This window comes from Rutidosis leptorrhynchoides, chromosome 1, assembly GCF_046630445.1.
Source record: "Rutidosis leptorrhynchoides isolate AG116_Rl617_1_P2 chromosome 1, CSIRO_AGI_Rlap_v1, whole genome shotgun sequence".
Taxonomy (NCBI): domain Eukaryota; kingdom Viridiplantae; phylum Streptophyta; class Magnoliopsida; order Asterales; family Asteraceae; genus Rutidosis; species Rutidosis leptorrhynchoides.
The window spans coordinates 241,101,315-241,122,690 of record NC_092333.1 but is presented as its reverse complement, the minus strand read 5'-3'; the positions used below and the strand labels follow the sequence as shown (position 1 = coordinate 241,122,690).

Sequence of the window (21,376 nt, the reverse complement as noted above, 5' to 3'; positions counted from 1 at the left end):
ATCCTGGCAAGCCGCGGCCTGACGACACCGCGCGAATAAAAACCGTCCGTTTCGACCGTATCACAGGAGGATACTAAGTTTTTGGCGCCGCTGCCGAGGAACTGGTATCAGGCAATATTGCTCTCTATCAAACTTATTCACAAGCATTTAGTGGTGTCTAAGAAAGACAATTATACACGGACTTGGTTATTGGATTTTCCGAACAGTCGCCAATTATATTGGGACCAAAAGGATCCTGCCTCTCCGTAGTCGGCCTGGCCACTTGGTTTGTTGAATAGTTCGTGCGGAGCTCTGTTACCGAAATACCAGGGAGTCAGTAGCCAGAACCAGAAACATATTCAACCGTAGGATAGGTAGGTAACTAGATTAGATTACTTTAGATTACCTTAGACTACCTTAGATTACCCTAGACTAAATTAGATTACCTTAGAATTAGATTACCCTAGATTAGATTACTTTAGAATAGATTAGCTTATTATAATTTTTGCGAAAAATTAAAAACAAAAAGGCATACCTAGTGTATGACCCAAACTCGATCTAGACCAGGGCCGTTGTTATTCGTACCTGATCCAGACGCAATAATCTCTAAAGCACGCAAGGAAGCACGAATCAAAAATCAAATGGCGTTACGCGTTACTTTAGGAGAAAACACCAAACCCTCGATTGAAGGTCGAGGAGGACCAATCAGATTTCCAGAGATTCAAGGACACTCGTTCGAGTTAAAACATCACATCATCCAGCTCATTCAAAATAGCTGTCAGTTTCATGGATTACCGAATGATGATCCTAATTCTCACCTTGATAAATTCATATCTCTTTCGAACTCCTACAAACAGCCAGGGATAGGACAAGATATAGTCCAGCTATACTTGTTCCCCTATTCTCTCACTCATCATGCTCAAACTTGGTTTGAAGGACTGGAAAAAGATTCCATCACGTCATGGACGGAGATAGCTACTAAATTCCTACCCAAATATTTCCCTCCTTCTAAACAAACCAAACTGAAGAATGACATCATTAACTTCAAATAAAGTTATGATGAATCTCTTTACATTGCATGGGAGCGATTCAAAACCCTGCTAAAGAAATTCCCTAATCACCAGTTAGAACGGTCAGGCCAAATCTGTACCTTCTACAATGGTCTTACGGTAAATCATAGGACGACGATCAATGCAGCAGCTCAAGGGAATCTGATGAACCAAACCGCAGACGAAGCATGAGAATTACTCGAAAACATGACAATGCATCATCATGACTAGAACAGTGGTGAAACAACTTCATCATCTACCCCACTCTCTGCACTTAACAATCAAACGGAGGCCATCAAGTCCCTAACGGATAAGATGGAATCTCTTGCTAAACAACTCGGAGAATTGAAGACGCAGCCGCAGCAGGTTAACCAAGCCCAGGCTTGTGTTAATTGTACCAACCCGCAACCCACTGAAGAATATCAAGTTGAGTACGAAAACCCTGACAGTTCAGTCTGTTACATTCAATACCCAGCTCGTCCACCAAATCCCGGATTCAATCAACCACCTAGGGTTAACCAATTTCAGCGAAACAATCAACCTTTTCGCTACCGCTATCCACCTTATCCAGCCCAACAATCTGAATTGACCTACGATCAACCACTTGCACTCACTGGTCCCCCAGTTGAGGAAAATTCCCCTACCACCCAAATTACAAAAGCAGCTAACCCCACTCTCGGAGCTGATGATCAGTTAACTCAGTTCATTCAAGGACAACAACAGCTAAATCAGAGAACTGCAGCCAGACAAGATCAGACAGAGATACTAATGAGAAATTAATTGGCTCTGCTCAAAAGTTTGGAAACGCAGCTCGGACAGTTATCGCAACGCCTTGAAACCCGACCGCAGGGAAGATTACCAAGTAATACTATTCAAAATCCTCACATAGAAGAAGCAAAGGAAATGGATTCCATAATCCCAGATGAAGAACCAAGGAGAAGATCAGCCAGGCTCAAAAACAAATTGACATATACTCAGAAGCTGACCCCTGAAATTCCAGTTCGCGTACCTTATCCTGGAAGGCTACAAGAAGAACCATCCAAGCTTGATTCCTTCAAACTTGATGGAAGATTCCTGGACACCATGTCCAAAGTTCCCAACCAGAAGAGATACATCTGAAGGCTTCTTTCTACAAAGGAGAGGATACCAGATTCTAACAAAATTCCATTAAATGAAGAATGCTCTGCATTACTCAGAAACTCTCTACCACCAAAGCTAGGAGATACTGGCCGATTCGTTTTCCCGTGTTCAATCTACCAATCTGGAACCATTCATGCGCTAGCAGATTTAGGAGCAAGTATCAACCTAATCCCCTATTCTCTCTACAAGAGACTAGAGTTAGGAGACTTGTCACCAACTAAAATGACAATCCAACTTGCAGATCAAACAATTCGATATCCTAAGGGCATAGTTGAGAACATCTTGGTGAAAGTCAACAAATTCTTGTACCCTACGGATTTCGTAGTGATGGATATCAAGGAAGACCTACACACCCAGTAGTGTTAGGAATACCTTTCATGAATACGGCTAGGACTGTCATTGATGTGTACAATCAAACCTTGATCTTACGATCACATGGGGAGAGCATTACCTTCAAAATTGACCGACCAACCGATCTTTCTGGACAGGCAGAGATGTTTGCTAATTCCACCAGACGGATCACTTCCGACGATGAGTCATCACCACCAGCCAATGATGTCGAGATGGGTGTCGAAACACAGTCTGTAGACGACCCAGAAATGGAAGAAGTGGATCCCAGCAAAGAAATAGAGAAAGAGGAGGAATCTGAGGAGGAAGAGGAAATGGAAGACGTAAAATAAACTGCGACAATACCCGTTCCAAGAATCCACGGATCCTAGTTTCACATTTAAAGCTGGATGTCGGGAGATATACTCAAAAACGGTGAAATTAATACTCGGATCAGGATTGCTGTTCACTTCTTTCCAGCTTCGTCTCTTAACTAATCTGTACAAAGCAACAGACTCTTACTGTGGAGATCTTCGTTCCGAAGACTTCGAGATTCTAAAGATACAGTTTCTAACACTATTTGAAGACCTCCGAAATGAGCATCCCATCAGAGAAATCATCAACACCAGCACTGCTTCTATGATTGACATTCATGGGTCAACCAGCAGAGCTGTGGATCATATCCTCATCGGACTTCAGGACTTATCAAGAGCCGAAACTGCGCACTACTTATCTTTCAGAAGATCTTCAAGAGAAGTACCAGATCTATTACCACTATTGGTCCGACACTTTCTCAGGATTTATCCACCAAGACTCACATTCCCTCGAGAAGACCAAGATCACAACCATCAGTGAGGAATGTTTACTTTTTGAAGCATCACTATGGTCGAGCCAACGACCTTAAACAAAAGCGCTTCTCGGGAGGCAACCCGTGTAATAAAGTAGAGTAGAAGAATAAAGGAAGACAAATGAGCCGATAAAGAAGCAAGGAAGCCAGCCGCATCTGCTAGGGGTATTTCTTTCTTTTCGCTACTAGCTCAAGATTCAAACTATGCCACATCCTAGCTTATCACTAAGTGTGGGATAACACCCAATAAAACACTAGACAAATACTCCCAAATCTTTAACTAAAACTCCTAGGTGTGGGACACTAGGAACATTGAGGACAATGTTCGTCTAAGTGTGGGATGTTGGTATCTTTTATGCTGAATTATAATAACCCATTATGAAGATTCCAAGTCCTTAAGCCAAATTTCAAAATTTTTGCAAAAGAAACCCTTTTCGAAAGAGTATTTTTGAAAACCTAAAACGTTTGTCAATAAAAATTAAGGCTTAAGTAAGGTGGAATTCTTGTTAGATTGAAATCTCTAATAGAGCATTGCATGACTAAGGCATTATCGATCTAAATTGATTATGGTGAGGCACCCCAAATATGACCAGCATTCATCCTTAATGCTTCACTATTTTCCGTTGAGAGTCCCGATGTCTGTGCTCAGAATCAGAACTTGTTTTAGATTTACATCTCCAAGCAATGAAATGTGATCCGGCGGTAATCAAAATAGCTAGCCATTTGTCAAACATAAACCTCCCGCACATCCACTACTTCTACTCCACCACCACATCCATATCACCTTTACTATTTCTCGAAAAATCCAGAAAATGAGATTCCTTTCGAAAACCCAATGTTATAAACCTCTCAAGTATCATGGCAAAGGTCTTGAAAAAGTTTAACGGCAAAAAGTTTCTCGAGATGAAGTCTCTAAAAAAAAAAATTTTATAGTTTAAAAAAAAAAGGAGCAGAACTTAAATAAGAGAAATGCCGAAGAAAACTCGAACGAAAATGATTATCAAATGAAGAAAAGTTCAAAAGTGCTTCTCAAAATACTTTAGCACTCCTATCTATCCGAATAAAAGTCTGTATAAAGACTACATTACCCTTTTTTCTCACCCCTCAAAAACAACTTCACTACCACTCCAAAATTCCTTTTCCATTTTGACAAATGACCTGTAAAGCTGAGATTACTACCGTTCTCGCATTAGCAGCAAGGATTTGAGTCTTTATCAAGCCTATGACGATGGGTGCAGCATGATTGGCTATGAGTGTATTCATTTCTTAGATCCATAAGGAACCCTAAACACTTGAGTGATTTGAGTGACCCGTGAAAGCTAGCCTATGTCATGCAACCTCTTCGCTTGCTTGCAGAGATAATTTCAATCCTAACATAGATGACTCACCTTATCTTTTGCTCTTATAATAAAAGCAAACCGCTTAGGCTATTAGAAAAGAAATGCCGAAAAGATTCTTAAGAATAAGAGTTTGCTTGAGGACAAGCAAAGTCTAAGTGTGGGATATTTGATATCGGCTAAAAAGTCACGTTTTCACCCTGGTATTGAGGCCCAAAAAAAAGAAAGATTCGAACTTTGTTGGAAAAAATACCCACTTCGTCAGTTAGAATTGAAGAACAAGTAATTACGAAGGCGATGCAAAAAAGAATCAAGAGAATCGGAGATAAAACGAAGATTCTAGAGCGAAAACGGTGAAAGACAAGAAATCAAGTTACAATCCAGGGAATTAAAGCTGACCAGCATCAAAAACGGGCCACCATACGGCCTGCCAGTATGGGGTACGGCCTGCCATATGGCTCAGCAAATGCCCTCAGAAAACAGGCTGCCAACCATACGGCCTGCCAAATATGGGCCACCATACGGCCTGCCATACGGCCTGCCAGCCGTATTTTGGAAAATTCCAAGTCTATTTAAAGGGTCTTTGTCATTCATTCCAACCCACACTTCAATTCACTTCTTTCTCTCTCTTGTACAATATTAGTCATACTCTCAAGGCCTTCGACTCCGTGCGGGAAACCTAGTACCCGGAGAAGAACGCTGAAGATTGTATTAGGAGCGGTCTAGAGTCTTGAAGTTGTCACTTTTGTATTCGGAACTCATTTAATCTACTGGTACTTCTATCCTTTATCTTATATAATGTTTTATGATATTATTGCCATGATTAGCGAGTAGTTATCTTTAGTGTATGCTATGATGTAAGCAGTTATAATGCCAAAATAATATTATGGTCTGTGTATGCTGTCGAAATACTTTCCGATTATGCATTAAACTCAATCGCTTTTATAACTAATAGAACGTAGTTATAGGCTCTGTTATTGGGAAGTCGCGAACCCCAATTCAGAGTACACTATCTGTGTCACCCCATGGTATGAGAGGTCTACCGGATACAACGTAAGATCGACTGAGGCACACCGGTTGTAGTAAGTCTATCAAGCTTTGGATTCCGACTGAGGACTCTTTCGTAGTGAAACATCTGACTAGACCCTTAGTACATTGTCGGTCCTAGACCATGCTAGTGTAGTCACCAAGCATATAAACTTCGTACGCGCACGCTGAAGCACAGCGGTTGTTGTAAGCTATACATCTGCTAAGTAAGGCCATGGAACACAGTTAGTGTTGACCAGTACACTGCACCATAACGCGGTCTCAAGCATTGGACCCCGCTTGAGGGATTCTTAGTTAATTAAGGAAATGTTTGTTTAGACACATAAAGGATTGGACCGTTAGGATAACTGAACGTGTTCATGGAAGTCAGCTTGACTTGGCCATGGTGTTCTTTATGGTTGAACTTTTTTTAAGGGCCTAACTATCTTTTACCAATCATTAACGAAAGCATTGAGGCACGTCACGTCTCTCGGATATGGTAAACCATGTATCCTATTATGCTTAAAAAAGTTTAGACCATTTTGGAATGTTAATACATCACCCAACCGAGTCGCTCAATTGGATGAGCCGTCTAAACGTGTTTACCTATAATCAGATTGCACGGGCGTCGGGGGTAAGGGACGTTGCTGTCTATTCAGAATCTTCAAGCCTAATGCAGTACCCAATGACATGTCTTATGATAGGGGCGTTTAGGACTAGTGTAATGAATACAAGGCCTCTGCCTATTCACGAGCCAGCATTCCATAATCTCGGCAGAATAACTGATGAAGTCATAGTATGCACTCACTTTAACCTTATCTGAATTACGAATTTTATCGGATTTACTTTATCCGTCTTATTAAATTAGAAAATCCCAAAATAAATATTCACTACTCCCTAACTATCTTAGGCTAAAATATAGGTTCGATTCTACTGATATCTCAAAAATATGACTCTAGGTCATACTTTCCTTACTTATAAGGAGTAGTAAGATTTAGGCCCAGCTAAATATAAATTTAAAATAGTACCTTCCTCCCACGAGTGGCTGATCCTGGGGAGCCGCAGCCTGACGACACCGCGAGAATAAAAACCGTCCGTTTCGGCCATATCACATATCATATCGACGTCATCTATATATATCATTTGGAATAACCATAGACACTCTATATGCGGTAATTCTCGAGTTAGCTATACAGGGTCAAGGTTGATTCCAAAATAATATATATACTTTGAGTTGTGATCGAGTCTGAGACATGTATACAATGGCTCACGATACGTATTAATTAATTCGAATATTATATATTAAACTACATATGAATTATTGAATTACTAACTGTGGACTACTAACCGTGGACTACTAACATTGGACAATTAAAATGAATTAAAATATTGATTATAACATATGAAACTAAACATTTCTTCAAGTTTTCCACTTGATTTCATCCTAAACCTCATTTGTATCTTGACGATTTCAATCTGTGTTCAAACCGTTCATGATTCTTGAAAACACCTCAATCGAGAGGATGATCCAACCGCACTTCATCTACGGAAGAAAAGATTGATGCATATAGTTATGCACCTGAAAACACTCGGAACCTGACTAAACGTTTAACACGTATTTGTGCTAGCTCCTTTGGCATTGTTATTACAGAAAATAACATTGCAATTCTTTTTCAAATTAGCCAATTTTGTCACAGCTCCAGTAAGTTAACTTCAACTTTTCAGTCAGACTAGCCTTATTATAACCATGATATATACGTTGTCTTTTCGCCTTCGGTACCGGGGAACCGTTTATATTCCACCACATTAGTAGTAAACTTACTTGTAACTCCATTAATCTTTTACTTTCTGAAAAATCATTATATTCATCGAAACCCTGTCATATACTCATCCACATCTTGTAATGAGAATTGCCATATCAATTTCTGGTAATCAGCAATCAATATTTTAAATCTCACCGCGTTTCTACATCAATAGTTATATGTATATATATATAACATTTATCTCTTAGAATTATGATCTTCCATTCTGAAATTCTGAAAAGCACCCAGACTACGAATCAATAATCAGAATGTTGGAAAAGCTGAATGAAGTAGCAAAAACTGTAAACGACCTTAACAGCCAAAAGTTTGATGATAAAGAACAGCGTGCTGGTAAAGCTCGGAAAAAGAGAAGGTTTGGAACCGAAAAGTGGATTATGCGAAACTATGAAGGAGGCTGTGAACAAATCACCAGGACTAAACTTGCCTTCAAAGAATACAAATGATTCAGTATCTGCTGATGTCATTAATGAATACCTTGCTCCTGACTCTAAACCCTTGCGGACAAATCTTCATCATCATCCATTGATATTAAAAATTCTAAGATATCATCGTATCCTTCATTATAAATATCCTCAATATTTTTGAAGGTATTTTCGTAACTATTCTTATCTGAAATCATTCACCTTTTCGCAATATCAGTGTTACATCAGAAAGGAAACTGTTTTAGTTTCTAAAATCTGAAAGTTTTTAATTTAAAATATGAATGTTTTTGAAGAAGTGTTGGGAGCTGAAGCATGAGTTAGTATAATATAATGACACTTGATCAGCGTGATTATATTACATTAAGTCATGCTGAGTTTCTATTGGAACGTGATGATTCACAGACCATAACGTCATCATGTGCAATATTACATGACTCTTACATTTTATCTAATCTCTAAACATATCAAGAATATATCTTCCTGATAATTTTATCTTTTCTCATGACTTCTGGTAATTTGACAAGTCAGATCGAGCTACCACAATTTCTTTCTTAGAACATTAACTATGTCATTCCGAAATTCATGTCTATGAATTCTGGACAATTACCTGCGAAGAGAAAACAAAAGAATGAAGCTCTGAGATAGAAACGGGGGTATAAATCGCAGTAAATAGGAGAGAGCATTAACTGTGGATGACAATGATTATAGAAGACAGAAGCAGGGACCTCAAAATATAAAGGAAGATATAAAGCCCAAAAACAACCCCAAAATTTCAAACCGTATATATCGATGCATATAGCAATATAAAGACACGGGAGGACTAAAAATACTATAAAACCAAGAGTATAGTAGAAGTAAATCGATTCTTCCGGCGGCAGGTCAAAAAGAAGAACGACAGATATGAAAGTTAGGAGTATATCAAGAATCAGAACTGGATGAAGCATATTAACGAATGTTTTAAAAATATGAATTGAAGGAGAAAGAATAGAAGGTGGGAGTTGTAGAAATAAGGAAACGAAGGGAGTGGATTTATAGTGAAATATCCGACAGGGCAATCGAGACAGATTATTGCATTTACAGAAAGAAGATCCTAATTTTCTTAATTATCGAAGAATCAAATCTTATCACAAAGATTTCCTCTAAAATTCCTTGAATCCCGAAAAATCAACCCTGACTACGTCAAAAGCTAAGACGAATCTTTACTTCTTTATTTCACTCTTTTGTGATAACTTCACTCGTACTCTTCGAGTAATCGAATTATCTTATCCATATTACTCAACAGTAATAAAACTCTATTTATCAGCTCATATTCGTCAGGAAAACATTCTTATTGTTAGCCATGACGATCTCGATCAAATTTCGGGGACAAAATTTATTTAACGGGTAGGTACTGTGACGACCCAGAAATTTCCGACCAAATTTAAACTTGATCTTTATATGATTTCGACACGATAAGCAAATTCTGTAATGTTGAGTCACAAAATTTTTGAACTATTTCCATGAAATCATTTGACCTTTGACTATTTCCGATGATTCACGAACATTTGAGTGTAAATAAAAATGTAAATATATATGAATTCTAAACATAAGTAATATTATATATATTGTAATTTATAAATACGAAAGAGAAACTTATGTGATTTAATTCATTTGTGTAAATAAAAATAATATATGATATTACTATAAATCTATATATATATATATATATATATATATATATATATATATATATATATATATATATATATATATATATATATATATATATATATATATATATACATATATATATATATACATATATATATATATATACATATATATATATATATATATATACATATATATATATATATATATATATATATATATATATATATATATATGATTTAGAATTTATTTAATAAATGCTCGTAGCACTCGTTTTTCATCTTGATAGTTATTAATCAAGTTAAAAATGAACTTATGTGATTTTAAAATAAACGGTGATCCGAAAATGAGTTCTACAAATTTTAGGCTTATTAAAAATGTATTTAGGAACTATTTGTTAAGTTTTAACACTTTTTATATTTTACCCATAATTGAGAGGGACAGTTGATGTAATTTTTATTTAACAAATTAAGGATAGAATTTTATACCATAATGACCAAAATAGATAAATATAATTATTGTAAAAATTTAAGAATTTTTTGAAGACTTTTAATCATCACTAATTTATCAACGGGGTACGAAATAATAGTCCGTGAAAACTGTCAGTAGAATAAGTTGAAATTGAAGGCTGCATTACTGTAATTCACTGTTTTTAAAGTTTCAATCACACATGTTATGATTATTGATTTACTTATTTTATTATAATTATTATTATATTATTAATATTAATTATTAGATTAATATATAACTACTATAAATGTACGTATGCATTGTAAACTTTGAGAACACCACAACCTATTTATTCGGTTAAAAACCCACTTCACATCTTGTTTTCCACTTCTATCGATCATCATGTTGATCAAGCCACCACCATCCTTCACCACCCTACAACAACCATCGGTCACTTCCACAACCACTTTTACTTTTGCTGTACCACCGAATACATCACCAAATCATCACCTTCAAGCCACCTTAACAACCACCATCACTCCATAGTTGAACACTAGCCCTTGATTGCCTTTACTGTTTCTAGTTCAATCGAAACTCACAAACCAAAATCACTTGTAATAAACACCACGAACCACCCCTCTCTCTCTCACCTTCTCTCCTATCTCTCTCCTCCTTCTTATTATCTTCTTCGTGAACTCACTACCATCTTCGAACCATCCCATCACAACCACCATAACCACCATCACTTGAATCCTTGTAAACTGCTAACGACTTCTGCTTATGTCCGAGACACAACACCAACATTCTTTTCGAACATCTTTAAAAACCTGCAACCATCGAGAACCACTGCAGCACTGCTGCTATGTTCCTGTATACATTCGAAAAGACCATCACCTTGTACCTGCTACTACTACTTTGCTATTTCGCGCTTCCATTCTTCTGATACAGTAACTAGAAGAATGATGATGATGATGCTATTTTTATGTTACTGCCGCACAGTTGCTATGATTACAGCCTTCGAACAAGACCCAACCTCCACCAGAAATCACCTATATTTGTCGTGTTATTCGATTGAGATATTATATATTTTCTTTCTCGTACAGTTTGATCAGCAAAATGAAGCCCAACATATTTTTTTATCAGTCCAGTATAAATTTAGAGGCCCAGTACCATCACTACATATCATTAGAATGACTGCCGCTATTCGCTGTATGATTGTTTCTGTTTCTGATAAACAACGGTGAAGATGATTATGATGAAAAAGGAAACGAGAATGATAATAAAACCGTGATGCTTGATGATAATATGATGGACCATGATTAGATTAAATTGGGTTATGTTAAGTGGGTTTAAAAAGAAGATGGAAAGCAAACAGTTTCGATTATGTTAAGTAATTAGTCATGAGAATTATTACAAGAAAATAGCTAACGGTTCAATGGTTGAAGGTGTGTTTGTGAAGCAAGAGGTCCTGGGTTCGAGTCTGGGCAAAGACAGTTAATGTTTTTTTAGAGCTTATCCTTGTGAGGTAGTTTTCTTATTATTATTATTATTATTATTATTATTATTATTATTATTATTATTATTATTATTATTATTATTATTATTATTATTATTATTATTATTATTATTATTATTATTATTATTATTATTATTATTATTATTATTATCATCATCATTATCATAAGTATTAGTATAGTATTATTATTAGTAGTATTATTATCATTATACTTATTATTATTATCATTAAAAAGAGTATTAGGATTATCATTACTATTGTTATTATTATTAATATTATTATCAGTATTATCAATAAAAACTAGTATTATTATTATTATTACAATGAATATTCTTTATATAAAATATAATTATTACATATAATATAACTATAATAACATTTTTATAATAAATGCTAATTATTTATCTAAAGTATATAAGATAAATATAGTTAATTAAATTATTAATGAAACATATAACTTACTAAAATAACAATTAATAATAATATATATAAATTTGTTCAAGTACAATTTATATGTATTAATTATATATAAATGATATAGGTTCGTGAATTCGAGGCCACCCTGCATTGTTCAGTTCCGTCGTATGCATATTTTTGCTACAAAATATCGTATAGTGAGTTTCATTTGCTCCCTTTTTAAATGTTTTTGCAATATATATTTTTAGGACTGAGAATACATGCTGTAACGACCCTGGATTTTCCAACGTTTAATTATTAATATTTATTATTAATGCTTGCATATTAATGAATGTATTTTATTACATTTACTTGTTACCATAGTTGACTTTACATGTCCCGACACGTCTTAGTGACACACGAACTTTTTACGAATAATATTTCGAATATTATTTACATTCATGATTAAGTTTTATTAATCATTTTAATTAACTAAGGTTACTAGTTAATTACTTGGGCTTTGTTGGATTAGCTTGTTAATTACTTGAACTTGGGCTTTTATTAATGGTAATGGACTTAGAAGCCCACCTTACTAATCTTAATGGACTAATTAGCCCATCTTTCATGTAAGTATTACTTTAAGGCTTAACTAGTTTGATTAATGCATAAGGAATCTAGTTACAAGTTACTTACACCTTGTTCCCATGCAAACACACCTTATTACCATCTTTTTGAGCCAAATACATGCAAAGAACTAGTGGGCTTTTCCCTTCCTCTTTTCTCTTCCAAAACCGTGAGTTTGTGGGGTGGGAGGGAGAGTTCAATTTTTTTTTATTACTTATTACTTGTATCCATTTCACTCTTTCACACACTTCACTTTACTTCACATTTTCTCTCATCTTTTCTCTCCATTCTTGTAAGTAACAAGACTTCTTTCTCTTCCTTTTTCCTCATCAAAACTTTAACATACACACGTATACATCATCATCATTTGTTCTTTTGTTACTTGTTCTTGTTGTTGATTAATTACTTGTTCTTTTGTTATTGTTATATACTTACTAGTAATTAAGAATCAAACTCTCTAGTTTGTTCTTCATTTTATCTTGTTCATACAAGAACATACAAGAACATACAAGAACAAAACTTTCTAGTTTATGTTCTACACTTAATGCTTTGAAAGATTGAAAGTTCATGTGTTAAAATCATACTTGTGATACATGTTTGTAAACTTAAAGTTTACTTTCTTAAGGATCAAAGCTTAGGCTTGAATCTTTCCAAGTATGAACAACCATGAACTTATTACTTGTAGATTTAACTTACTTCTTCATTTTATGTACTTTAAAGTTGTGATTTGGTCAAGTATTACTAGTTAATCTTGATCTCATATTTGTTGGAACTAAAAGTTAACTTTGTAAGTTCAAGAACATGGAAGTATAACTTTTTAGTTATAATTTCATACACTTGTGTTGGATTTAACTTAATAACTTTAGATCTAGACTTTTGGGTCTTAGATCTTCAAGATCTAACTAAGAATTATGTTCTACAGCTTAAGATCTTGATTAGTTAGTTTACTTTCAAGTTTGTAGCTTAATATTACTTTTAGAGTTCATGTATGTGTCGGATCTAAGATCTTGATGTAACTTTGGTTCATCAAACTACTTGCAACACTTAATTGAGTTGTGCTACTTATCTTAGACTTACACTTGTGTTATGATGGTCAAAACTTGGTAAAGATGATGTAAACACATCAACGAGTTGTACACTTGAAGCTATATGCATCAAGGATGAGAACCGTGATGAACGTCAAGCACCAAGAACCTACCGGAACACACTGTTTACTGTTTTCTGGAACTGATCAGAATACCTGGGCTACTGTAAAGTTGATTTTCAGTTATCTCTGTTCGAGTAGATAATTTTTCGTTTAAGACTTTCTTAATCCGAGTTACGATTTAGGATCTACGGCCCTCCGAACGTCACTATGTCCTTTTAACGTTGTGCTGAAAATTCTGACCTACTCGCACTTAAACCGTCACCACGGTCAAACGAAGATGAGTTTGGTTCTGGAATTTTTACAGAAACTAAAGGACTTATATAAGGAGCCATGGCCAATGGTCTCACCTTATTTCAGTAGGTATAGAGGCCGTGGTGACTGACCGAAATCAGCCTTTGTTTTAAACTCTTTTCTAGAATGAAACATACTTTATACTTTTGTTTGATGATGAATGATGATGACCCTTAAGAGCTAATTTACATACTTTTAAACCTATCGGGAACGATTTACTGACTTAGTAGCTTTTAACTTAGGTTGAGGACTTTCCGGACCTACATACTTGCTTACTTTTCCCGAGTCATACTTTACCACTGTGAGTTATAGCATCCCTTTTTACTTTAACTATTTTGGGAACTGAGAATACATGCGCATTTTACGTTTTACATACTAGGCACGAGTACTTAAACTTTATATATGTGTGGGTTATACAACAGCATAAACTTTCCCCTTAGCTCGGTAACGTTTAGTCATTGGTCTTTGAACCGGTGAACACGAATCTTAGATATGGATCCATAGGGTTTGACATCCCCACTCGGGCTAGTAGCGCTAGCATTTAACGGGTGTCTAATACTTCGTAAACATACGCACTCGCCAAGTGTACATTCAGGGGGTTATAAACGTTAAGTTAGTTACCAAGTGCCCACAGTTAAACATATACTTTACATACTGTTTTGAAACGCTCTTTGTTGCACTGAAATCTCGTGGCCTACCTTACATACTGTTATACTTAAACTATAGCTCACCAACCTTTGTGTTGACATTTTTAAGCATGTTTTTTCTCAGGTTCTTAAGGTTGCTTCCGCTGTTGTACTAGTCATGCCTCGTAGACTTCCGCTGTGCTTTACTAGAGATGTCACCGCATGAAACACTTTATCTTGCATTCAAACTTAATTACTTTTGAAACAATGATTTGTAATGACCTAAGGGTCACGCACTATTATCTTTGCTTCTATTCATAGAAGCATACGTTTGATGTAAAACATTCGACGTTAGTTATGACGTCTCCTTTTATCATGAATGCAAACTTGTTTTGAAAACGCATATAGTGTTTGACCTTGTAATGATCCTGTTGTTGATGGTCCGTACATGTTGATTTAATACGGGGCATCACACATGCGCTATTTATAAATGTTTTACGAAATAGACACAAGTAATCGAAACTACATTCTATAGTTGAATTATCGAAATTGAATATGCCCCTTTTTAGTCTGATAATCTAAGAATTAGGGAACTGGCCCCTAATTGACGCGAATCCTAAAGATAGATCTATGGGCACTAACAAGCCACAGTCAAAGAATTTGAACTGCTTTAGTACTTCGAATTTACATGTTCGAAGGAAGTCCCGGAATGATGGGGATATTTTATATGCATCTTGTTAAGGTCGATTACCAGGTGTTCACCATATGAATGATTTCTATCTCTATGTATGGGATGTATATTTATGAGAAATAGAAATTAAAATCTTGTGGTCTATTAAAAGTGATGGAAATGAATATTGATGATAAACTAATGAACTCACCAACCTTTTGGTTAAAACTTTAAAGCATGTTTATTCTCAGGATTGAAAGAAGTCTTCCGCTCTGCATTTGCTCATTTTAAAGATATTACTTGGAGTCATTCATGGCATATTTCAAAAGACGTTGTATTCAAGTCGTTGAGTTCAATAAAAATTATGATTAAGTAAATGACAGATTAAGTCAATTATAGTTGGATATATTATGAAATGGTATGCATGCCGTCAACTTTTGATGTATTGAAAGTTTGTCTTTTAAAAACGAATGTAATGTTTGTAAAATGTATCATATAGAGGTCAAATACCTCGTAATGAAATCAATTATTATGTAACGTTTATAATCGATATGAATGGGGCATTTCAGTTGGTATCAGAGCGGTGGTCTTAGCGAACCAGGTCTTGCATTAGTGTGTCTAACTGATAGTTGTTTAGATGCATTAGTGGGTCTGGACTTCGATCGTATCTGCATATCAAAAGTTTTGCTTATCATTTCGTGTCAAAAATTACTTGCTTATCATCCTTAAATCTAGACATGTCTTATTACCTCTATTGCATAGATAGTGTATAGATAAATTCGTATCTTAGCGTATCTGTTACTGTAAACTTTGCCTGACAGCTTCTGAAGATTCCTCCGTAACTTTTGGGATCTTGGTATTTTATATACATATGAAAATTATATATTTCTAAGTCCTATAATATATTTCATATCGAAAAATCCTTTATTCAATCGTACGAAATGGAACTCTCCACTAGTTCAAGTTCCTCGGATTCTGATATGGAGTTTCACTCGAGCTCCGAAAGCAGTGTGACCGGGATGAATCAACCAATTAGCCATCATCTATTCTGGATGAATTGGGGATGGGTTCGTGGTATAGTAAATCATTGGAGACAAGAAAAAGGTGATCCCTTCCATCCACCACATTTTCCTCTTGACGAAGAACCTGAAGCACTTACCGGCGAACCTGTCCGTAATACCATTTTCTCTCTCATTTCCAGAGTATCTCGTCATGATTATATACTATCTCAAATTCAAGATCTTATTCGCCCGCTCATCCGAACCGACAATCATACCTGTATAATAGAAGAAGTCAATGAGCTTCGCACTCGAATAGTGACTCTAGAGAATATGGTGCAATATCTACGAGCATTAGCAGCACCAGCAGCATAACCAGTAGTTACACCAACAACAACATCCGCAACACACACCTCAACATTACAATCTGTACCTCGAGCATCAACGTCATATGCACCATAGATACTAAGGAGTACCAACAACAACAACAACCGATGAAGTATTAATCTATAACATCATTGGAGAAACATTCTGTGGCGATTATGTAATCTCTAAAGTCTTAGAGATTATTTATTCTAGCTCAAACCGAAAAGCAAATGAGATTAATATCATATTAACTCATTAAATCCATGATTACATCTGAAGAAAATATATATGTATATATGTTTTCATAAAGATTGTAATTAAAAATTCTTTTGTACAAACTATTAATGGTGAAAATATTTTAACGGGTAGGTAATACCCGAGGAATATTTAGATTTCACATTAATAAGTTACACTGTACATTCTTCGAATCTAATTCAACAGTCATTTACTATCCTACTTACATCCACAGATATACGAATTCGTTCACCACAGAATAACCATTTTCATTCAATTTCATATTTGGATTTTGACTTATCAGAATCCAACAAGTGGCATAATGAAAATAAAAGTTGTTAGAAACAAACAAATTAACTATGAGAAATTTTGTTAAGAATTCACGCTAACAAAATCCTAGCCAACTTTTCCTAGCTAACTGTTAATTCCTTATTACATTTATTTATCGCAATTTATTTATCGCAATTTTAATTCTAGCAATTTTATTTATTGTCATTTAATTTATGTTATTTATTTTACACACTTTAAATATCGTCGGATAAATCGGGACACGTATACAATGTTTTGACATATTGATATCGGCTAAAAAGTCACGTTTTCACCCCGGTATTGAGGCCCAAAAACAAGAAAGATTCGAACTTTGTCAGCAAAAATACCCACTTCATCGGTTAGAATTGAATAAAAAGTAATTACGAAGGTGGTGTAAAAAGAATCAAGAGAATCGGAGCTAAAACGAAGATTCTAGAGCGAAAACGGTGAAAGACAAGAAATCAAGTTACGATCCAGGGAATCAAAGCTGACTAGCATCAAAAACGGGCCACCATACGGCCTGCCATATGGCCTGCCAGTATGGGGTACGGCCTGCCACACGACCCAGCTAACGCCCTCAGAAAACGGGCTGCCAGCCATACAGCCTGCCAAATACGGGCGACCATACGGCCTGCCATACGGTCTGCCGGCCGTATTTTGGCAAATTCCAAGTATATTTAAAGGGTCTTTGTCATTCATTCCAACACACACTTCAATTCACTTCTTTCTCTCTCTTGTATAATATTAGTCATACTCTCAAGGCCTTCGACTCCGTGTGGGAAACCTAGTACCCGGAGAAGAACCCTAAAGATTGTATTAGGAGCGGTCTGGAGTCTTGAAGTTGTCACTTTTATATTCGGAACTCGTTTAATCTACTGGTACTTCTATCCTTTATCTTATATAATGTTTTATGATATTATTACCATAATTAGTGAGTAGTTATCTTTAGTGTATGCTATGATGTAAGCAGTTATAATGCCGAAATAATATAATGGTCTGTGTATGTTGTCGAAATGCTTTCCGATTATGCTTTAAACTCAATTACTTTTCCAACTAATAGAACGTAGTTATAGGCTCTGTTATTGGGAAGTCGCGAATCCCGATTTAGAGTACACTATCTGTGTCACCCCTTGGTAAGAGAAATCTATATGATACAACGTAAGATCGACTGAGGCACACCAGTTGTAGTAAGTCTATCAAGCTTTAGATTCCGACTAAGGAATCTTTCATAGTGAAGCATCTGACTAGACCCTTAATACATTGTCGGTCCTAGACCATGCTAGTGTAGTCACCAAGCATATAAACTTCATACGTGCACGCTGAAGCACATCGGTTGTTGTAAGCTGTACCTCTGCTAAGTAAGGCCATGGAACACGGTTAGTGTTGACCAGTACACTGCACCATAACGCTGTCTGAAGCATTGCACCCTGCTTGAGGGATTATTAGTTAATTAAGGAACTGTTTGTTTAGACACATTAAGGATTGGACTGTTAGGATAACCGAACGTGTTTATGGAAGTCAGCTTGACTTGGCCATGGTGTTCTTTATGGTTGAACTCTTTTTAAGGGCCTAACTATCTTTTACCAATCATTAACGAAAGCATTGAGGCACATCACGTCTCTCGGATATGGTAAACCATGTATCCTATTATGCTTAAGAAAGTTTAGACCATTTTAGAATGTTAATACGTCACCCAACCGAGTCGCTCAATTGGATGAGCCGTCTGAACGTGTATGCCTGTAGTCAGACTACACTGGCGTCGGGGGTAAGGGACGTTGCTGTCTATTCAGAATCTTCAAGTCTAACACAGTACCCAGTGACATGTCTTATGACAGGGGCATTTAGGATCAGTGTAATGAATACAAGACCTCTGCCTATTCATGAGCCAGCATTCCATAATCTCGGCAGAATAACTGATGAAGTCATAGTATGCACTCACTTTAACCTTATCCGAATTACGAATTTTATCGCATTTACTTTATCTGTCTTATTATTAGAAAATCTCAAAATAAATATTCACTACTCCCTAACTATCTTAGGCTAATATATAGGTTCGATTCTACTGATATCTCAAAAATACGACTCTAGGTCATACTTCCCTTACTTATAAGGAGTAGTAAGATTTAGGCCCCGCTAAATATAAATTTAAAACAGTACCTTCCTCCCACGAGTGGCTGATCCTGGTAAGCCGCGGCCTGACAACACCGCACGAATAAAAACCGTCCGTTTCGACCGTATCACGGGAGGATACTAAGTTTTTAGCGCCGCTGCTTAGGAACTGGTATCAGGCAATATTGCTCTCTATCAAACTTATTCACAAGCATTTAGTGGTGTCTAAGAAAGACAATTATACACGGACTTGGTTATTGGATTTTTCAAACAGTCGCCAATTATATTGGGACCAAAAGGATCCTGCCTCTCCGTAGTCGGCCTGGTCACTTGGTTTGTTGAATAGTTCTTGCGGAGCTCTGTTACCGAAATTCCAGGGAGTCAGTAGCCAGAACCAAAAACATATTCAACCGTAGGATAGTTAGTTAACTAGATTAGATTACTTTAGATTACCTTAGACTACCTTAGATTACCCTAGACTAAATTAGATTACCTTAGAATTAGATTACCCTAGATTAGATTACTTTAGAATAGATTAGCTTATTATAATTTTTGCGAAAAATTAAAAATAAAAAGGCATACCTAGTGTATGACCCAAACCCGATCTAGACCAGGGCCATTGTTATTCGTACCTGATCCAGACGCAATAATCTCTAAAGCACGCAAGGAAGCACGAATCAGAAATCAAATGGCGTTACGCGTTACTTTAGGAGAAAACACCAAACCCTCGATTGAAGGTCGAGGAGGACCAATCAGATTTCCAGAGATTCAAGGACACTCGTTCGAGTTAAAACATCACATCATCCAGCTCATTCAAAATAGCTGTCAGTTTCATGGATTACCGAATGATGATCCTAATTCTCACCTTGATAAATTCATATCTCTTTCGAACTCCTACAAACAGCCAGGGATAGGACAAGATATAGTCCAGCTATACTTGTTCCCCTATTCTCTCACTCATCATACTCAAACTTGGTTTGAAGGACTGGAAAAAGATTCCATCACGTCATGGACGGAGATGGCTACTAAATTCCTACCCAAATATTTCCCTCCTTCTAAACAAACCAAACTGAAGAATGACATCATTAACTTCAAACAAAGTTATGATGAATCTCTTTACATTGCATGGGAGCGATTCAAAACCCTGCTAAAGAAATGCCCTAATCACCAGTTAGAACGGTCAGCCCAAATCTGTACCTTCTACAATGGTCTTACGGTAAATCATAGGACGAAGATCGATGTAGCAGCTCAAGGGAATCTGATGAACCAAACCGCAGACGAAGCATGAGAATTACTCGAAAACATGACAATGCATCATCATGACTAGAACAGTGGTGAAACAACTTCATCATCTACCCAACTCTCTGCACTTAACAATCAAACGGAGGCCATCAAGTCCCTAACGGATTAGATGGAATCTCTTGCTAAACAACTCGGAGAATTAAAGACGCAGCCGCAGCAGGTTAACCAAGCTCAGGCTTGTGTTAATTGTACCAACCCGCAACCCACTGAAGAATATCAAGTTGAGTACGAAAACCCTGACAGTTCAGTCTGTTACATTCAATACCCAGCTCGTCCACCAAATCCCAGATTCAATCAACCACCTAGGGTTAACCAATTTCAGCGAAACAATCAACCTTTTCGCTACCGCTATCCACCTTATCCAGCCCAACAATCTCAATCGACCTACGATCAACCACTTCCACTCACTGGTCCCCCAGTTGAGGAAAATTCCCCTACCACCCAAATTACAAAAGCAGCTAACCCCACTCTCGGAGCTGATGATCAGTTAACTCAGTTCATTCAAGGATAACAACAGCTAAATCAGAGAACTGCAGCCAGACAAGATCAGACGGAGATACTAATGAGAAATCAATTGGCTCTGCTCAAAAGTTTGGAAACGCAGCTCGGACAGTTATCACAACGCCTTGAAACCCGATCGCAGGGAAGATTACCAAGTAATACTATTCAAAATCCCCACATAGAAGAAGCAAAGGAAATGGATTCCGTAATCCCAGACGAAGAACCAAGGAGAAGATC

The 21,376-nt window shown here is 36.4% G+C and overlaps 1 non-coding gene across 1 annotated transcript; it reads right to left on the bottom strand.

The window, feature by feature from the left end:
• Positions 1–20,402: 20,402 nt before the first annotated feature.
• LOC139886961 (small nucleolar RNA R71) lies at positions 20,403–20,509 on the bottom strand. The gene has a single exon (XR_011772817.1). It is a non-coding gene; the product is annotated as a small nucleolar RNA R71 (small nucleolar RNA).
• Positions 20,510–21,376: the final 867 nt, after the last annotated feature.